Source organism: Carlito syrichta, unplaced genomic scaffold (assembly GCF_000164805.1).
Source record: "Carlito syrichta isolate Samal-C Ts95f unplaced genomic scaffold, Tarsius_syrichta-2.0.1 Scaffold305193, whole genome shotgun sequence".
Taxonomy (NCBI): domain Eukaryota; kingdom Metazoa; phylum Chordata; class Mammalia; order Primates; family Tarsiidae; genus Carlito; species Carlito syrichta.
The window spans coordinates 123850-130094 of record NW_007249289.1 but is presented as its reverse complement, the minus strand read 5'-3'; the positions used below and the strand labels follow the sequence as shown (position 1 = coordinate 130094).

At 45.7% G+C, this 6245-nt stretch overlaps 1 pseudogene; it reads left to right on the top strand.

The window, feature by feature from the left end:
• Positions 1–4288: 4288 nt before the first annotated feature.
• LOC103263626 lies at positions 4289–5830 on the top strand (annotated as a pseudogene).
• The last annotated feature ends 415 nt before the right edge of the window (positions 5831–6245 follow it).

Sequence of the window (6245 nt, the reverse complement as noted above, 5' to 3'; positions counted from 1 at the left end):
CTGCGTGGCGTGGCAGGTGGTGCGTGGCCGCTGAGGGAAGGCCGGTAGCTCCGCGTTGTCTTCGTGACGCGTCACGGGTCCGTTGCTTTCGCGTCTCCCTGAACGTGGACCTTCTTCCGTTTTGTCCTTCCTTTTTTCTCAAGGGTCGACCAGCGGGTGTGTAGTGGAAGCTCGCTGTTTCTTGTTTGCATCGGTGTGTTCCGTTCTTAGTCTCGTCGTGAGAGCGGAGGAAACCCACACCGAATTTTAAGCGTACACACAAGAGCTCCAACTGTAGCTACAGCGTTGCACTGCAGGCTGCTAGAGTTTATCCGTCTTGAGTGGACGAGATGCTGTTCGTTGTCGTTTGGACTCAGTTCTTTAGCGCTTCGTGAAGATGTGTGTCTTTCACGTCTGTGTTGGCCACGCGTATATCTTCTCTGAAGACGTGGCTGTTCAGGTTAGCTTCCCGTTTGTGAATTAGCGTTTGTATTGTTGCTTATTTGTAGGAGTTTAAAAATTATGTCTTGTATGTTGGTCACTTAGAAATAGGATCCCCAAATACTTTTTCTCATACTTGGAGTTGCTGATTTTCTCTGTTGGGAGTGTTCTTTGATACAGAAAAGTTTTTAATTTTGATGAAGTCTATTCTATTTTTTTTAACTCATTTTCAGGCAGGTGTATGCAAGAAATATTGACAGATTCACGGTCATAGAGTTTTTCTTCTAAACGTTCGCCTAAGAGCTTTATGGTTTCAACTCTTACCTTTAGGTATCTTATCCATTTTAAGGATAAGGCTGTTCTCTCCACCAGCCAGCCTCTCAGAGGGGCCAAGTGCCACCATCAAGGAGCCATAGGCTGCTACAGCAAGAAGGACCCTCCAGGCCACCTTCCAGGAGGTGCACCTAGGTTTCATCTCTAATGTAACTGATCCACATTGGCGGCTGGAGCTCCTGTGTTGAGAAGGATGCAGAGGTTCTCTCTAGTTGGGTCACTATCCATTGGGGAATGAGGGTAGAGGAAGTGACAGTAGAGGTAGCAAATGTGCCCCTTCCTGACCTGGGACTCCTTTATGGAACAGAAGAGCAACCCAGGGCCCAGAAAGGCAAAGATCTGTGTCAAAGGGAGCCAGGCTGGGCCGAGGCTCAGACCTTCCAAGCCCAGCTCCTTCCACTGAGAAAATTCTGGTCTCCTGGAAGTCCAGCATCCCCGGGACGCATAGCCCCCTAATCGGCTGGTCCTTGGCCATTCTCGTGCCCCTGTCACGTTCACAGATGGCCCCGTCAGCAGCCTCCCAGAAGCCAGACCTGCAGTCAGGGAGGCAGCGATAGGACCCCAGTGGGTTCACGCAGCACTGTCCCTCGGGGCAGAGGTGGGCATCCCACACACACTCATCCACGTCTGGGGAGTGGAGCAGGACAGATGGCTGCATGAATACGGTTCCCCCACCCAGCTATCCTCGCCATCCCTGACTCTAGCCAGTCTACTCCATAGATGTGATCCCCGCGCTTGGGAGACCCTCGGCAGGAAGCTCCCCACTCCTGCTCGCTCTGTCATCCCGCCCCCACCTCTGTGAGGCACAGAGCCCACCCCGAGGACCCAAGGGCCTCAGCTCCCAGCTTCTGATATAAGGTTGCAGATAGCACCCCCTAGGGCACCCAACTCCAAGCCCAATGGAGGCTTGGGGGCAGGGATCCTGGGGTCAGATCTGTCATCCAGTATGCTAGGGGCACGGTGGCCCACACCTGTAATCCCAGAACTTTGGGAGGCCGAGGTGAGAGGATTGCTTGAGCCCAGGGGTTCGAGACCAGCCTGGGTAACTTTTATGGCTTATTGGAGAGACCTCGTCTCTCCAATAAACCATAAAATTAGCCAGGTGTGGTGGCTCATGCCTGTAGTCTCAGCTACTTGGGAGGCTGAGGTGGGAGGATCGCCTGAGCCCAGGAGGTCAAAGCTGTGGAGAACCATGATTGTGCCACTGCACTCCAGCCTGGGTAACAGAGTGAGACTCTGACTCAAAAAGACTTGTCATCCAGCAACGTTGCTGAGCAGGACACATAGAGCAAGCAGGGACAGATGGGCCTTGGCACCCTTGCCGGTCCAGGTGATGGGAAGGATATGTGTTGGGAAAGCTTCTGTGGTCTGCTGGGAGCCGCAACCACTAGTAAAAGTAAGGTAAAAGGGACCTGAAAACAGGAAAACGCCAGCTGGGAGCAAGGCCCCAGTAAAATGCGGCCATGACAGAGGCAAAGCCCCATGGATCCTGTTGACCGACCTTCCCTAACTTTGAAGGATTGCGTGCCTAGGCTTGAGAATGTTCCCTCTTTAATTGAGATAATAGATGCGCAAATGGATGATGGCATTTTGACAGCAAAAATTATACATAGGCATAATGGAAGTAAGATTGCAGCAAAAAAGGTGCCCCTTAGAATGTGCAAGGATGTGGAATTAGCAGTAAACCCACGTATAGAAATGTAAAAAAGGCTCAACAGCAAAAATTTCCCCCTGAAGGGACAAGGGAATGCAAATTTTGAAACCTTTAGCTAAAAAGAAAGAACAAATACCTCCTCATACCCTTTATAAGTAACAACATTGACAGTTGTGATTGATGAGGAAGTGAGAAACTGAGACAGAGTATCTCCAAAACCAGGTGTTTTCGGGAAAAACAAGTCACAGACATGCCTTTTGATTTAAGAGATATTATAGTTTAATTAGAAAGAGGGTTAAAATTAAAGTAAGGATTAGAATTAAATAAATAACAGTTATAATTAAAAGATAAATGTCTATTATAGATGTAGGTATTAGTTTAAATATAAGGAAAAGGAAATAATTAAGTTTTAAGGTAAACTTAAAATTATATACACTTAATGTAGGCTTAAAATTGAATACATTTAGGATTAGAAGATTAATTTTATATATAGTGTAGATTTAGTCATAAGTTTTGTTTAGAAATATAAAATGTAAAATGGATAGAATTAAGGAAATAGATAGAACAGCGAAGGGAAGAGATTCAGTTGACCCAGAGGTCACAGGATGTGGCTGATAAATTGGCAGCTGGTGTTTTGGTACACCGCCTGGTAGCAGGAAGGAACAAAATGAAACTTGTAAAGGTCAACTTCCCCATAAACAAAAGAAAAAACATGATGTAAACATTTAATGTGTAACATGGGATACATTTTGTGGGAAGGGGGTTCAGTAAAAAAACTATATAAGCTTGTAAGAATTGAATAAAAATTGGCAGAGTCTTGAACTCTCCCCAGGAAGAAGGATCCTGTCGTGTTCGCCTTTTCTTTTTTGCCGCTTCCCAATTCCCCCGTCTCAAGCCCTGACTCTCTCCTGGAGCTGGACTCTGGCAAGTGGTGCCCGAACAGAGGACTTGAGCAGGTACGTATAATTCTCATGTCATTCGTCGTTTCGGGAACGGACTTTGTCCTGAGGGTGCTGCAGACCCCCTGTGAGTGAGTGCAGGAAAGGATAGGACAAATAGCCAGAACTTCTGAGATGTTATTGTGCCTCTTTAAGAGGTTGAGAAGTAATCGTGTCAGAACTTTTGAGATGTTATTGTGCCTCTTTAAGATGTTGAGAAGTAATCGTGTCTGAACTTTTGAGATGTTGCAGTGCCTCTTTAAAAAGAAGTTAAGAAGTTGTTGTGTCTCTTTAAAAGTGTCGTGTCTCTTTAAGAATAATCTAGAACTTGAGAAGCTATTGTGCCTCTTTAAAAGAAGTGATTTGAGAAGTTGTCGTGTCTCTTTAAGAGTATTTCAGAATTTGAGAAGTTTTTGTGCCTCTTTAAAAGAAGTAATTATGGGCCGTTTGGGTTCTAAGGAAAGGAAAGCATATTTGAGAATAATAGGAAAAACGTTACAACACAAAGTTATTAAGGTTAGTAAGGATAAGCTTAATTCATTTTTAGATTTTGTGCAGAAAGTAAGTCCTTGGTTTCCTGACGAGGGAACCTTGGATTTGGAAATTTGGGATCAGGTTGGAAAAAATATTAAAAAATGGTATTCTACTAGAGGAGGGACTCAGATGCCTGAGGATGCTTATTCTTTGTGGAATGTTTTGAGACAGGTGCTTATGACTACTCCTTGCTATGATATCTTTTTCCAACCTGAGTTAACTGTCACCCCGTTGCTTAGTAGAACATCCTCTCGTCCTCCGCTCATCCTTGCGAAGCGCGCTGTGATCTGGCCGGGACAAGCCCCGAGAGGCAAGGGCAGCCTCCGGCTGCGGTCTCCGCCCACGCCTCTTCCTACGTTTCTCTTCCACGTCCTCTTCCACGTCCTCCCACTCTGTGGCCGGCCCAGGGATGCCTTCCTCGCCGCGGCAGCCCCGGCGGGTGCCCTGGCTGCTGTGGCCCATCCTGCTGATCGGCGCCGCAGCTGCTTCCCAGAATCAAGAAAAGCTATGTGCGTTTAAGGATCCATATCAGCAAGACCTTGGGATAGATGAGAGTCGAATCTCTCGTGAAAATGGGACAATATTATGCTCAAAAGGTAGCACCTGCTATGGCCTTTGGCAGAAATCAAAAGGGGGCATAAATATTGTAAAACAAGGATGTTGGTCTCACATTGGAGATCCCCAAGAGTGTCACCATGGAGAATGTGTAGTAACTACCACTTCTCCCTCAATTCAGAATGGGACGTACCGTTTCTGCTGTTGTAGCACAGATTTATGTAATGTCAACTTTACTGAGAATTTTCCACCTCCTGACACGACACCACTCAGTCCACCTCATGCATTTAACCAGGAGGAAACAATACTCATTGCTTTGGCTTCAGTCTCTGTTTTAGCTGTTTTGATAGTTGCCTTATGTTTTGGATGCAGAGTTCTGACAGGAGACCATGAACAAGGTCTTCACAGTATGAACGTGATGGAGGAACCGTCTCTTGATTTAGATAATCTGGAACTGTTGGAGCTGATCGGCCGGGGTCGATATGGAGCAGTATATAAAGGCTCCTTGGATGAGCGTCTAGTTGCTGTAAAAGTGTTTTCCTTTGCAAACCGTCAGAACTTCATCAATGAAAAGAACACTTACAGAGTGCCTTTGATGGAGCATGACAATATTGCTCACTTCATAGTTGGAGTTGAGAGAGTCACTGCCGATGGACGCATGGAATATTTACTGATGGAGTACTACCCCGATGGATCTCTATGCGACTATTTGAGTCTCCGTACAAGTGAGTGGGTAAGCTCATGCCGTCTGGCTCATTCTGTGACTAGGGGACTGGCTTATCTTCACACAGAATTACCACGAGAAGATCATTATAAACCTGCAATTTGCCACCGAAATTTAAATAGCAGAAATGTCTTGGTGAAAAACGATGGAACCTGTGTTATTAGTGACTTTGGGTTGTCCATGAGGCTGACTGGAAATAGACTGGTGCACCCAGGGAAAGAAGATAATGCAGCCATAAGTGAGGTTGGCACAATCAGATATATGGCACCAGAAGTGCTTGAAGGAGCAGTGAACCTGATGGACTGTGAATCAGCTTTGAAACAGGTAGACATGTATGCACTTGGGCTAATCTATTGGGAGATATTTATGAGATGTACAGATCTCTTCCCAGGGGAATCTGTGCCAGAATACCAGATGGCTTTTCAGACAGAAGTTGGAAAGCACCCCACTTTTGAGGATATGCTGGTTCTTGTGTCTAGGGAAAAACAGAGACCCACGTTCCCAGAAGCCTGGAAGGAAAATAGCCTGGCAGTGAGATCTCTCAAGGAGACAATTGAAGACTGTTGGGACCAGGATGCAGAGGCTCGGCTTACTGCACAGCGTGCTGAGGAGAGGATGGCTGAACTTATGAGGATATGGGAAAGAAACAAAGTCCTTGAGCCCAACAGTTAATTCCTAAGGCATTGGAAGCATTGAATAAGGTTCAGCAAAAGCTTTCTGAACAGCAGGTAAAAAGGCTCAATTACACTAAGCCTTGGTCCTTACTCATTTTATCTATTGAATATACTCCTACAGGATGACTATATTTACCTGTTACAGCTAAGAGAGTTTTGGTAGTGTATCCAACATATTCTGCTCAGCTCATAAGTTTCGGAGCTGATGTGTCAGAAATTATTATACTACATACTAAGGTACTATTAATAGCTGAGGATGTCAATTGGGCTTTAGCATTATTAGGATTTGTTGGAGTTATTTCTTTCCATTTACCTGCGAATCCTCTGTTGCAATTTCTAAGTTGAAAGGCAATTATTTTTCTGAGTCGCTCCTCAGCTCAACCATTGCCGTCTCCGGCAGAGCTGGTCTTTAC